Genomic DNA, 13306 nt, shown 5'->3' with positions numbered 1-13306 from the left:
ACAGCTAGTTGACCATAAAGCTGATAACTAGTAGAGACTCCTATCACAGCTAGTTGACCATAAAGCTGATAACTAGTAGAGACTCCTATCACAGCTAGTTGACCATAAAGCTGATAACTAGTAGAGACTCCTATCACAGCTAGTTGACCATAAAGCTGATAACTAGTAGAGACTCCTATCACAGCTAGTTGACCATAAAGCTGATAACTAGTAGAGACTCCTATCACAGCTAGTTGACCATAAAGCTGATAACTAGTAGAGACTCCTATCACAGCTAGTTGACCATAAAGCTGATAACTAGTAGAGACTCCTATCACAGCTAGTTGACCATAAAGCTGATAACTAGTAGAGACTCCTATCACAGCTAGTTGACCATAAAGCTGATAACTAGTAGAGACTCCTATCACAGCTAGTTGACCATAAAGCTGATAACTAGTAGAGACTCCTATCACAGCTAGTTGACCATAAAGCTGATAACTAGTAGAGACTCCTATCACAGCTAGTTGACCATAAAGCTGATAACGAGTAGAGACTCCTATCACAGCTAGTTGACCATAAAGCTGATAACTAGTAGAGACTCCTATCACAGCTAGTTGACCATAAAGCTGATAACTAGTAGAGACTCCTATCACAGCTAGTTGACCATAAAGCTGATAACGAGTAGAGACTCCTATCACAGCTAGTTGACCATAAAGCTGATAACTAGTAGAGACTCCTATCACAGCTAGTTGACCATAAAGCTGATAACTAGTAGAGACTCCTATCACAGCTAGTTGACCATAAAGCTGATAACTAGTAGAGACTCCTATCACAGCTAGTTGACCATAAAGCTGATAACTAGTAGAGACCCTATCACAGCTAGTTGACCATAAAGCTGATGGTAAATTTGTGCAGAGACTTATCGTTACCGTTGACCATAAAGCTGATAACTAGTAGAGACTCCTATCACAGCTAGTTGACCATAAAGTTGATACTAGTAGAGACTCTATCACAGCTAGTTGACCATGTTGATAATTAGTAGAGACTCCTATCACAGCTAGGGGTTGACCATAAAGTTGATAACTAGTAGAGACTCCTATCAGCTCGTTGACCATAAAGCTGATAACTAGTAGAGACTCCTAATACAGCTCGTTGACCATAAAGCTGATAACCAGTAGAGACTCATCAGGCCAGTTGACCATAAAGCTGATAACTAGTAGAGACTCCTATCACAGCTAGTTGACCATAAAGCTGATAACTAGTAGAGACTCCTATCACAGCTAGTTGACCATAAAGTTGATAAATTAGTAGAGACTCCTATCACAGCGTTGACCATAAAGCTGATAACCAGTAGACTCCTATCACAGCTAGTTGACCATAAAGCTGATAACTAGTAGAGACTTATCACAGCTGCTGACCATAAAGCTGATAACTAGTAGAGACTCCTATCACAGCTTGACCATAAAGCTGATAACTAGTAGAGACTCCTATCACAGCTAGTTGACCATAAAGCTGATAACTAGGAGAGACTCCTATCACAGCTAGTTGACCATAAAGCTGATAACTAGTAGAGACTCCTATCACAGCTAGTTGACCATAAAGCTGATAACTAGTAGAGACTCCTATCACAGCTAGTTGACCATAAAGCTGATAACTAGTAGCTGATAACTAGACTCCTATCACAGCTAGTTGACCATAAAGCTGATAACTAGGGAGAGACTCACAGCTATCACCATAAAGCTAGTTGACCATAAAGCTGATAAAGCTGAGTAAAGACTCCTATCACAGCTAGTTGACCATAAAGCTGATAACTAGTAAAGACTCCTATCACAGCTAGTTGACCATAAAGCTGATAACTAGTAGACCATAAAGACTCCCTATCACAGCTAGTTGACCATAAAGCTGATAACTAGTAGAGACTCTATCACAGCTAGTTGACCATAAGCTGATAACTAGTGAAAACATCATACAAAGATAACAAACACCTCTATCTCACATTCACACTGCAAACACAATACAACAGACGGAACGAGTTACTGAACAAATAGAGTGAAAAAGAGAAGAAATAAATATTGAAATAGAGAGAGAAAAGGTTCCATATTAATGTTCTTGGCGTAATGTTGTGGACTTTGGTGTGTGTGTGTGTGTGTGTGTGTGTGTGTGTGTGTGTGTGTGTGTGTGTGTGTGATTGCGTGCGTGCGTGTGCGTGTCCTGTCGAAGTAATGCTTTATCTGGCTGTCCGGTTTTATAAGTCATCTCGTTAACCCTCGCCTTAGAGGAAGAGGGGAATAGAGAGAGAGAGAGGAGAGGGAGAGAGAGAGAGAGAGAGAGAGAGAGAGAGAGAGAGAGAGGAGAGAGAGAGAGAGAGAGAGAGAAGAGAGAGCGGAAGCCTCCGGTCTCCGGAAGCGTGGACACACAGGGGGTTACCGGCTGCTGTCACCATCTGCTGTTAACGCTGCGTCAGGATGTGGGTCGAGGAAAAGGCCAAACCGGAGTCGAACCGGAGGACAGTCGGCATGCGCCAGCATTTTGTTAACAGTCTTGTTTACTGCACTGGAGACATGATGCACTTCAGCCAGTACATGGAGGGTACAGTTGTCTTTCTTCTTCCTCTCTTTATAGTCACAAATGCTGTTGCTTACCTTTTATGCCATGAACATAATGGATGAAATACAATACAACTGAAATACTGAAATAGGCAAAAATACTTGATATCGTTCATTCAAATCAAAACTGGCAAAAGGTCAATGAAAAGGTTGTTTCTGACAGTCAAAGAAAGATCAATGTCCCTATGAGTACACCTGTTGAAAGGAATCAAATTTAAATAAAAGGAGAATCTTAGTTATTGATTGTAGAAAACAATTTAAAATGTGGCTTAGAGCTGACGAAAAAATAGTTAACCAAATTGTCACATGACTTCCAATAGAATCTATGACTTGAAGTAAAAGAAATGTGTCGCAACTTCATCCACCTCTCCCTCTCCCTCTCCCCCACTCCTCCTCTCCTTCCTCCTCTCCCCTCCCCCTCCCCCACTCCTCCCTCTCCTTCCTCCCTCTCCCTCTCCCCCTCCCTCCCCTCCCTTCCTCCTCTCCCTCTCCCCCCACTCCTCCTCTCCTTCCTCCTCTCCCTCTCCCCCACTCCTCCTCTCCTTCCTCCTCTCCCTCTCCCCCCTCCCTCCTCTCCTTCCTCCTCTCCCCCACTCCTCCTCTCCTTCCTCCTCTCCTCTCCCCCACTCCTCCTCTCCTTCCTCCTCTCCCTCTCCCCCCTCCCTCCTCTCCCTCTCCCCTCTCCCTCCTCCTCTCCTTCCTCCTCTCCCTCTCCCCCTCCTCCTCCTATCCCCCTCCTCTCCCTCTCCCCCTCTCCTCCTCCTTTCCCTCCCCCCACTCCTCCCCCTATCCTCTCCCTCTCCCCCCCTTCCTCCTCCTCTCCCCTCCCCCTTCCTCCCCTCTCCCCTCCCCCTCTCCCCCCCCTTTCCTCCTCTCCTCCCCTCTCCCCCATCATCCTCCTCCCCTCCTCTCTCCCCCTCTCCCCTCCTCCCCTCTCCTCCCCCTTCATCCTTCTCCTCTCCCCCACATCCTCCTTCTCTCCCACTTCTCCTCCTCTCACCCCTCTCCCCCTCATCCTCCCTCTCTCCCACTTCCCCTCCTCATTCCTCCTCCTTCTCCCCCACTTCTCCTCCTGACACCTCTCCCTCTCTCCCACTTCCCCTCCTCATTCCTCCGCCCTCTCCCCCACTTCTCCTCCTCACCCCTCTCCCTCTCCCCCACTTTTCCTCCTCACCCGTCGCCCTCTCCCCACCTCCTCCCTCTCCCTCCCTCCTCCCTCTCTCCAGACAAGGCCTTCATTTTTCAGCTGTTTGAGTGGAGCATGCGGGGTGTAGCCAGGGTCATCCTGGCCAACAACCCCCTGAGTGGTGTTCTGATCCTGGGAGCACTGGTCTGGGCCTCCCCTGGCTGGCAGGCTCTACTGGGGACCCTGGGTCTACTGACCTCTACACTCACTGCTGTTATCATAGGACAGGACAGGTGCAAACACACACACACAGACACAAACATATACACACACACACACAGAAATGCCACACACACACACAGAAACGCCACACACACATGTTGCTTTTCCTACCAGCTCTCACAGTCTCACATCAGAATTATATGCTGACATGCCTCCCAGGTGGCGCAGTGGTTAAGGGCCACCAGAGACTCTGGGTTCGCGCCCAGGCTCTGTCGTAACCGGCCGCGACCGGGAGGTCCGTGGGCGACGCATAATTGGCCTAGGAGTCGTCCAGGTTCGGGAGGGTTTGCCGGTAGGTATATCCTTGTCTCATCGCGCACCTGCGACTCCTGTGGCGGGCCGGGCGCAGTGCGCGCAAACCAAGGTTGCCAGGTGCACAGTGTTTCCTCTGACACATTGGTGCGGCTGGCTTCCGGGTTGGATGCACGCTGTGTTAAGAAGCAGTGCGGCTTGGTTGGGTTGTGTATCTGAGGACTCCCCGAGCCCGTGGGAGTTGTAGCGATGAGACAAGATAGTAGCTACAATTGGATACCATGAAATTGGGGAGAAAAGGGGGAAAAATTAAAGAATGACATGCTGACCAAACCGCTCAGCACATGTGGATTTTGTCCACCCACACCAGACTCTATCAGAACACGCAGGTTGAAATATTAAAACGAACTCTGAACTTGTCACGCCTGCTCCCGCTCCCCCTCTCTGGCGCTCGAAGGTGCCGGGCTGCCCATCATTACGCACACCTGTCACCATCGTTACGCGCATCAGCACTCATTGGACTCACCTGGACTGAGTCTGGGGCTTCCACGCCTTAGCTGGCTCGTGCGGTGACCTTGCCTCGGTTGGCTGGGCAGGCTCCCACCCCGCATCATGCTTCAGCCAGCTCGTCAGGCTCCCACGCCACAGCCGGCTCATCAGGCTTACCTCCCACATCATGCCTCAGCCGTTTTGTCAGGATCTCGTGCCTCAGACGGCTCGTCACTCAAACACCTCAGCGGGATCGTCAGGCTCCCATGCCACAGCCAGCTCGTCGGACTTCCACACCTCAGCCAGCTCGTCGGACTTCCACGCCTCAGCCAGCTTGTCCGACTCCCATGTCTCGGCCGGCCCGTCAGGCCTATTTAATAACATGTATGTGTACATTTATTTTGCAACGCGAGTGCACGCGACGGGAGCGGTGTGTTCAGAATGTTAGACGTTAATACATGTTTCTCAAGCGTAACATTTCAAAGTTGTTCCAACTGTCAAATTTCAAATTTAAGGTTAAGTTCAGGTATTAACTCCAAATGATTAAGGTTAGGCGTTAACTCTGAATGGTTAAGGTAAGGCTTGGGATAGACTTAAAAAAAAAAAAAACTTTCTATTGCTGGATTTGAACTTGTAACCTTTGGAATCAGAGGCAGACATCCATCCGCCACAACACCCTAGCAAATCCAAAACCTACTTGAAGGTAACAGAGCTCACTGTTGCCCCTAGTGGCCGGTTTCCAAAACCAAAACCTACTTGAAGGTAACAGAGCTCACTGTTTCCCCTAGTGGCCGGTTTCCAAAACCAAACCTACTTGAAGGTAACAGAGCTCACTGTCGCCCCTAGTGGCCGGTTTCCAAAACCAAAACCTACTTGAAGGTAACAGAGCTCACTGTCGCCCCTAGTGGCCGGTTTCCACATCATCTCCCCTAGTGGCGTCCTCAGACGGACGTCGAACACTGACTTGTAATCACGGCTGACCTGGCTGACTTCTCAAGCATAACATCAGTGTTTACATTGGTCTATACACTCTTATCTTAAACTAGGGAAGTGGTGTTTCCATGGCTTGACTGTGAGGACTTGTGAAGAACAGAATCAGCAACCTCTGCATCTTCAAAACAGTTGCATTGCGAGAAACTGTGAACGTTTACAGGAGCCATTGTTATGTAAATAAGTCTGAGCCTTTTAGGTAAAACACTGGAGTAAATCCTGTATGGAAATGAGACAAAAAGTGGAATTCCACCACACGCACACACACACACACACACACACACACACACACACACACACACACACACACACACACACACACACACACACACAGAGAAACACAGAGACACAAACACACACACACACACACACAGAGAAACACTACAGAGACACAAACACACGCACACACACACACGCACACACACAAACGCGCACAAGCACTTACGCACACACACAGAGGAAACACCACAGAGACACAAACACGCACACACACACACACAACGCGCACAAGCACACGCACACACACACAGAAACACCACAGAGACACAAACACGCACACACGCACGCACGCACGCGCACACACACACACACACACACACACACACACACACACACACACACACACACACACACACACACACACACACACACACACACACACACACACACACACACACACACAGAGAAACACCACAGAGACACAAAACACACAGAGAAATAACAGGCATATCCTTGTCAAATATCTGCCTGTATATTTATTTATTTTATTTTAATGTATCCTTCATTTAACTAGACATTTAATTGTTACTTACAAACTCATGTTAATCACATTAGCCTACGTTAGCTCAACATTCCCTCAGGGGACCCACCGATCCTGGAGAGGATTTAACGAGACAAGTCAGTTACGAACAAATTCTTGTTTACAATGCGTGTGTAAGGTGTTTTTTCCTTTTCTTCTCTCTCTCTGTGTGTGTGTGTGTGTGTGTGTGTGTGTGTGTGTGTGTGTGTGTGTGTGTGTGTGTGTGTGTGTGTGTGTGTGTGTGTGTGTGTGTGTGTGTGTGTGTGTGTGTGTGTGTGTGTGTGTGTGTGTGTGTGTGTGTGTGTGTGTGTGTGTGTGTGTGTGTGTGTGTGTGTGTGTGTGTGTGTGTATTCATAGTGAGGAGGTATCCGGAGGTCTCCATGGGTTCAATGGTATGCTGGTGTCTCTGTTGATGGGGGTGTGCAGCTCTGCAGGAGACTGGTATTGGTGGCTGCTACTGCCTGTCTTTCTGGGGGAGCTACCAGGTGAGACACACACACACACACACACACACACACACACACACACACACACACACACACACACACACACACACACACACACAATGTCTTGGTTTTCATTCTCATGTATAAACATATTCAAATATGTCCTTGCAGCACACTATCACAGATTATTGTGAAATAGACACTAATTACATATTCATATTTTTTGTGTGTTCACCACACAACTATTTGCGTCTGTATTTTGTGTATATTTCACAATATTTTGTGATAGTATGCCCCCCCCAGTAGGTTCTTCTACAGTATGTTGATAGTACCCCCCAGTAGGTTCTTCTACAGTATGTTGATAGTACGCCCCCCAGTAGGTTCTTCTACAGTATGTTGATAGTACGCCCCCCAGTACGTTCCTCTACAGTATGTTGATAGTACGGCTCCCCCAGTAGGTTCCTCTACAGTATGTTGATAGTACGCCCCCCAGTAGGTTCTTCTACAGTATGTTGATAGTATGCCCCCCCCAGTACGTTCCTCTACAGTATGTTGATAGTACACCCCCCCCCAGTACGTTCCTCTACAGTATGTTGATAGTACGCTCCCCCAGTACCTTCCTCTACAGTATGTTGATAGTACACCCCCCACCCAGTACGTTCCTCTACAGTATGTTGATAGTATGCCCCCCCCCAGTACGTTCCTCTACAGTATGTTGATAGTACACCCCCCCCCAGTACGTTCCTCTACAGTATGTTGATAGTACACCCCCCAGTACGTTCCTTTACAGTATGTTGATAGTACACCCCCCACCCAGTGCGTTCCTCTACAGTATGTTGATAGTAACCCCCCCCAGTACGTTCCTCTACAGTATGTTGATAGTACACCCCCCACCCAGTACGTTCCTCTACAGTATGCTGATAATAACCCCCCCAGTACGTTCCTCTACAGTATGTTGATAGTATGTTTCTCCCCCAGTACGTTCCTCTACAGTGGCCTGATAGTATGTTTCTCCCCCCAGTACGCTCCTCTACAGTGGCCTGATAGTATGTTTCTCCCCCAGTACGCTCCTCTACAGTGGTCTGGCTCCCCTGCTAGATAAGTAGGACCTACCTGTGGCCTGATAGTATGTTTCTCCCCCCAGTACGCTCCTCTACAGTGGCCTGATAGTATGTTTCTCCCCGCAGTACGCTCCTCTACAGTGGTCTGATAGTACGCTCCTCTACAGTGGCCTGATAGTATGTTTCTCCCTGCAGTACGCTCCTCTACAGTGGCCTGGCTCCCCTGCTAGATAAGTAGGACCTACCTTTGGCCTGATAGTATGTTTCTCCCCCCAGTACGCTCCTCTACAGTGGCCTGATAGTATGTTTCTCCTTGCAGTACGCTCCTCTACAGTGGCCTGGCTCCCCTGCTAGATAAGTGGGACCTACCTGTGGCTGTGTTCCCCTTCAACATGGTGATCCTGCTCTACCTGGCCTGTACTGGCTCCTCTAACCCCTACTACCCTCACCACCCTGCCACACCACTAGGGGAGCTAGAGAGCAATGCTACCCAGCTCAGCCTCACTCAGGTAGGAGAGAGAGGAAGAGAGGAAGGAAGAGGGGTGGGCAACACGTGGTGCTGAGAGATTAACCAACATGGGCAATATATCACGGCTAAGGGCTGTTCTTAGGCACGATTCAACGCGGAGTGCCTGGATACAGCCCTTAGCCGTAGTATATTGGCCAAATATCACAAACCTCTGAAGTGCCTTTTTGCTATTATAAACTGGTTACCAACGTAATTAGAGCAGTAAAAATAAATGATTTGTCATACCCGTGGTGTGCGGTCTGATATACCACGACTGTCAGCCAATCAGCATTCAGGCTCGAAATGCCCAGTTTATGATAAACAACTAATTGACCGATGTCGGTTCAATTACTTGGATTTCATTTAGTTTTGTTATTTTTGCGAGCCCTACGCACCGTTTCTCTAGAGGGAAATCAAGTCAAGAACTATGCGGGACGCTGGGCTGAAGGGAGTTGTAGTTTTAATGAAGAAAATATTCAATCGCGTTCAGCGCAGAAACGTGGTAATTCGCTACAATGACCATAATCGATTGTGCCACTTGCTTCAATAAGTTAGATACACACAGATCGCATGAGAGACGAATGTACACAACACAAGACGAGAGGGACAGAGATAGTTTGTGAAAGTATGCCTTATCTACTTTGAAGAACTAGTCAAATGATTTTGTCAGACAGCTGTGCAGCAAGTCTACTGTAGCTAAATAGGATGACTACAGACAGTACAGTACAGTATGGGGAGCACAGAGACAGCATTAGATGGTCTGGCAGGCTGGTTGGCTGCTACTACCTGAGCAGAGATGGGATGATGACTTTAAGGAAGGAGAAATAACAACTTGGCAAGGGTAGAGTCAACAATTCCTATTCACTATATAGTGCAATACTTCTGACATAGCGATCTGGTCAAATGTAGTGTACTATAGGAAATAGGGTTCTGTTTGTGACTCAGTCAACAGGTGCCTTCTGGGGACGTATCGCCTGTCAATAGTCTAAAGTGTTTTACTTTCCTCGTCTCCTCTCCTTATTTCTTTCCGTTGTCTCCTCTCCTTCTTTCTTTCCTCGTCTCCTCTCCTTCTTTATTTCCGTTGTCTCCTCTCCTTATTTATTTCCTCGTCTCCTCTCCTTCTTTCTTTTCGTTGTCTCCTCTGATTCTTTCTTTCCTTGTCTCCTCTCCTTCTTTCTTTCTTTCTTTCTTTCTTTCTTTTCTTTCTTTCCTCGTCTCCTTCTTTCTTTCTTTCTTTCTTTCCTCGTGTCCTCTCCTTCTTTCTTTCCTCGTCTCCTCTCCTCCTTTCTGTCCTCGTCTCCTCTTCTTCTTTATTTCCTAGTCTCCTCTCTTTCTTTCTTTCCTCATCTCATCTCCTTCCTCTGCGTTGATCTGTAAAGACAGGCTAGGTGAAAGCATTATGGAAGAAGGACTTTCAGACAGCAAGCTCTTTCAACTCCGTTTAGAAAAGGTTATAGAGATGAACTAGACAGCTGATTCCATCATTTATAATGTGACAGCATTGGCAGCACCAATGAGGGTTAACATGTGCTTAAACAGGCTTTGGGTCCTCTATCCAACTCTATGAGACGAGCCACAACATAGCAAGTTTGTTGGAGAGTTCCTATGTTGCCAGTGCTTGCATTAGATCACATATAAACTGGCCTAAGGATATGTTCTTTCCGTATAAGAGGACTCTGAACAAATCCAAAACGTAGGCTTAAATAGAGATGATTTATTTACATTATGATGATCATCCATGTAAGAGTAGTTTCACTACATCTCAAATGCCCCTCATCTTTTTCTGTTCTCTCTCTCTCTCTCTCTCTCTCTCTCTCTCTCTCTCTCTCTGTCTCTCTCTCTCTCTCTCTCTCTCTCTCTCTCTCTCTCTGTCTCTGTCTCTATCTCTCTCTCTCTCTCTCTCTCTCTCTCTCTCTCTGTCTCTCTCTCTCTCTCTCTCTTTTCTGTCTCTCTCTCTCTCTCTCTCTCTCTCTCTCTCTCTCTCTCTCTCTCTCTCTTTCTCTCTCTCTCTCTCTCTCTCTCTCTCTCTCTCTCTCTGTCTCTCTCTCTCTCTCTCTCTCTCGTCTCTCTTTCTCTCTCTCTCTGTCTCTCTCTCTCTTTCTCTCTCTCTATATATCTCTCTCTCTCTCTCTCTCTCTCTCTCTCTCTCTCCCTATATATCTCTCTCTGCTCTCTCTTTCTCTCTCTCTCTCTCTCTCTCTCTCTCTCTCTCTGTCTCTCTCTGTCTCTCTCTCTCTCTCTCTCTCTCTCTCTCTCTCTGTCTCTCTTTTCTCTCTCTCTCTCTCTCTCTCTCTCTCTTCTCTCTCTCTCTCTCTCTTCTCTCTCTCTCTCTCTCTCTCTCTCTCTCTCTCTCTCTCGCTCTCTCTCTCTCTTCTCTCTCTCTCTCTCTCTCTCTCTCTCTCTCTCTCTCTCTCTCTCTCTCTCTCTCTCTCTCTCTCTGTCTCTCTCTCTCTCTCTCTCTCTCTCTCTCTCTCTCTCTCTCTCTCTCTCTCTCTCTCGCTCTCAATTCAATCCAATTTCAATTCAAGGGTCTTTACTGACATGGGGAAACATATGTTTACATTGCCAAAGCAAGTGAAGTAGATAATATACAAAAGTGAAATAAACAATAAACATTACACTCACAGAAGTTCCAAAAGAATATAGACATTTCAAATGTCATGTGTCTATATACAGTGTTGTCTATATACAGTGTTGTCTATATACAGTGTTGTAACGATGTGCAAATAGTGGAAATGGTTCAAAATAAATAAGCATCAATATGGCTTACACAGCCTGCCTGCCTGCCTCTCTCTCGCCCGTCTTTCTCTCTCTCGCCCCCTCTTTTCTTCTCTTACCCCCTCTGTCTTTCTCTTGCCCCCTCTTTCTTTCTCTCGCCCCCTCTTTTCTTCTCTTGCCCCCTCTGTCTTTCTCTTGCCCCCTCTTTCTTTCTCTCGCCCCCTCTTTTCTTCTCTTGCCAACTTCCCCTCCTTTGATCTCATCTCTCTTTTATTCAAATTCCAGTCCTCTCTCTTCCTCTCCGTCACCGACTAGGCTACATCTCCTCAGCTCTCTCTCTCTCTCTCTCTCCCTGTGCTTATTCTTATTATAGACACACACACACTCTCACACATGAAGAGAGAGAGAGAGAGAGAGAGAGAGAGAGAGAGAGAGAGAGAGAGAGAGAGAGAGAGAGAGAACCACAGGCACCTGGGAACCTATGCTGCTCTGTCATTGATTTACATTGGGACAGAGAGAGAGAGAAACAGAGAGAGAGGGAAACAGAGACAAATACAGACAGAAAGAGAGAGAGAGAGAGGGAGGGATGAGAGATGAGAGAGGGATGAGGGATGAGAGATGAGAGAGAGAGCGAGAGAGAGGGATGAGAGATGAGAGAGAGAAAGGGGTGAGAGATGAGAGATGAGAGAGAGACAGAGAGAGAACTGTGCCAGCCTGCGGCAGTGATATCATTATGATTTTGTAAGTAAAGATACATCCCAGCAACAGGCAGGTGCATTTATCCCGTCGCCATGGAAACCACTCACATCTCACTATTAGGGTGTTTGTATGGGTAGTGGTGATGTGTGTGGAAATTCACTGGCATGTCCTTGGCACCAGCACTAGAACACAGAGACTGCATTCCAAATGGAACCGTATTCCCTATATAGTGCACTACTTACAGTATGGACCCTGGTCAAAAGCAGTGCACATCATAGGGAATAGGGTGCCCTTTTGGGATACGGACACATTATATGTGTGTGCATCTGTTTTTAAGAGTGTGTGTGTGTGTGTTTGCGCGTGTGTGCGTTCGTGTAATTCGTGTAATTCCCTGTAGCTCCTGCAGGGGGTGCCGTTGGGTGTGGGTCAAATCTATGCCTGTGAGGACCTGGGCCCGTCTGTGTTGATCCTGGGAGCGACGCTGCTCTACTCACCTCTACTGGGCTCACACGCCCTACTGGGCTCTGGGGCCGGCACACTCGCAGGTGAGTAGGATAACGTAGCTGTGCTGTCTGTCTCCATGCTGTTCATTCAGAGACAGGAGGTTTGATAAAGATAAAAGAATCAGTTAAAACCAACTGTCATGCTGGCACACTGTGGAGTAGACTCTCTCTATCTCTCTCTTATGATTAATAAGCTCCTCAGAAGGAGGGTGAGGTAGAGAGAAAGAGAGAGAGGCAACTGGACCTTTTTTGGAACACCATTATTTTTGTCTTACTGAGATTTACTGTCAAGGCCCAGGGCCCAGGTCTGTGCAGAAGATCTAGGTGCTGCTGTCGGCCCTCCTTGGTTGGGGGCGGAAGCACCAGATCATCAAAAAACAGTAGACATTTGATTTAAGATTCTAGTAGGGTGAGGCCGAGTGCTGCAGACTGTTCTAGTGCCCTCGCCAATTCGTTGATATGTATGTTGAAGAGGGTGGGGCTTAAGCTGCATCCTTGTCTCACCCCACGGCCCCGTGGAAAAAAACGTGTGCTGGGAGTGTAGTTCAGCTGGGAGGTGGGGGGTAGTTCAGCTGGGGGATAGGGGTAGTTCAGCTGGGGGGAGGGGGTAGTTCAGCTGGGGGAGGGGGTAGTTCAGCTGGGGGGGGGGGGGTAGTTCAGCTGGGGAGGGGGTAGGGGGGGTAGGGGGTAGTTCAGCTGGGGGAGGGGGTAGTTCAGCTGGGGGAGGGGGGTAGTTCAGCTGGGGGTAGGGGGGTAGTTCAGCTGGGGGAGGGGGTAGTTCAGTTCAGCTGGGGGAGGGGGTAGGGGGGTAGTTCAGCTGGGGAGGGGGGGTAGTTCAGCTGGGGGAG

At 47.7% G+C, this 13306-nt stretch overlaps 1 pseudogene; it reads left to right on the top strand.

Moving 5' to 3' along the window:
• The first annotated feature begins 2367 nt into the window (after nucleotides 1-2367).
• LOC118374216 (urea transporter 1-like) lies at nucleotides 2368-12508 on the top strand (annotated as a pseudogene).
• The last annotated feature ends 798 nt before the right edge of the window (nucleotides 12509-13306 follow it).

This window comes from Oncorhynchus keta, unplaced genomic scaffold, assembly GCF_023373465.1.
Source record: "Oncorhynchus keta strain PuntledgeMale-10-30-2019 unplaced genomic scaffold, Oket_V2 Un_contig_8078_pilon_pilon, whole genome shotgun sequence".
Classification (NCBI taxonomy): domain Eukaryota; kingdom Metazoa; phylum Chordata; class Actinopteri; order Salmoniformes; family Salmonidae; genus Oncorhynchus; species Oncorhynchus keta.
Note: the sequence above shows the minus strand (reverse complement) of the source record. Positions and strands in the feature narration are given on the sequence as shown.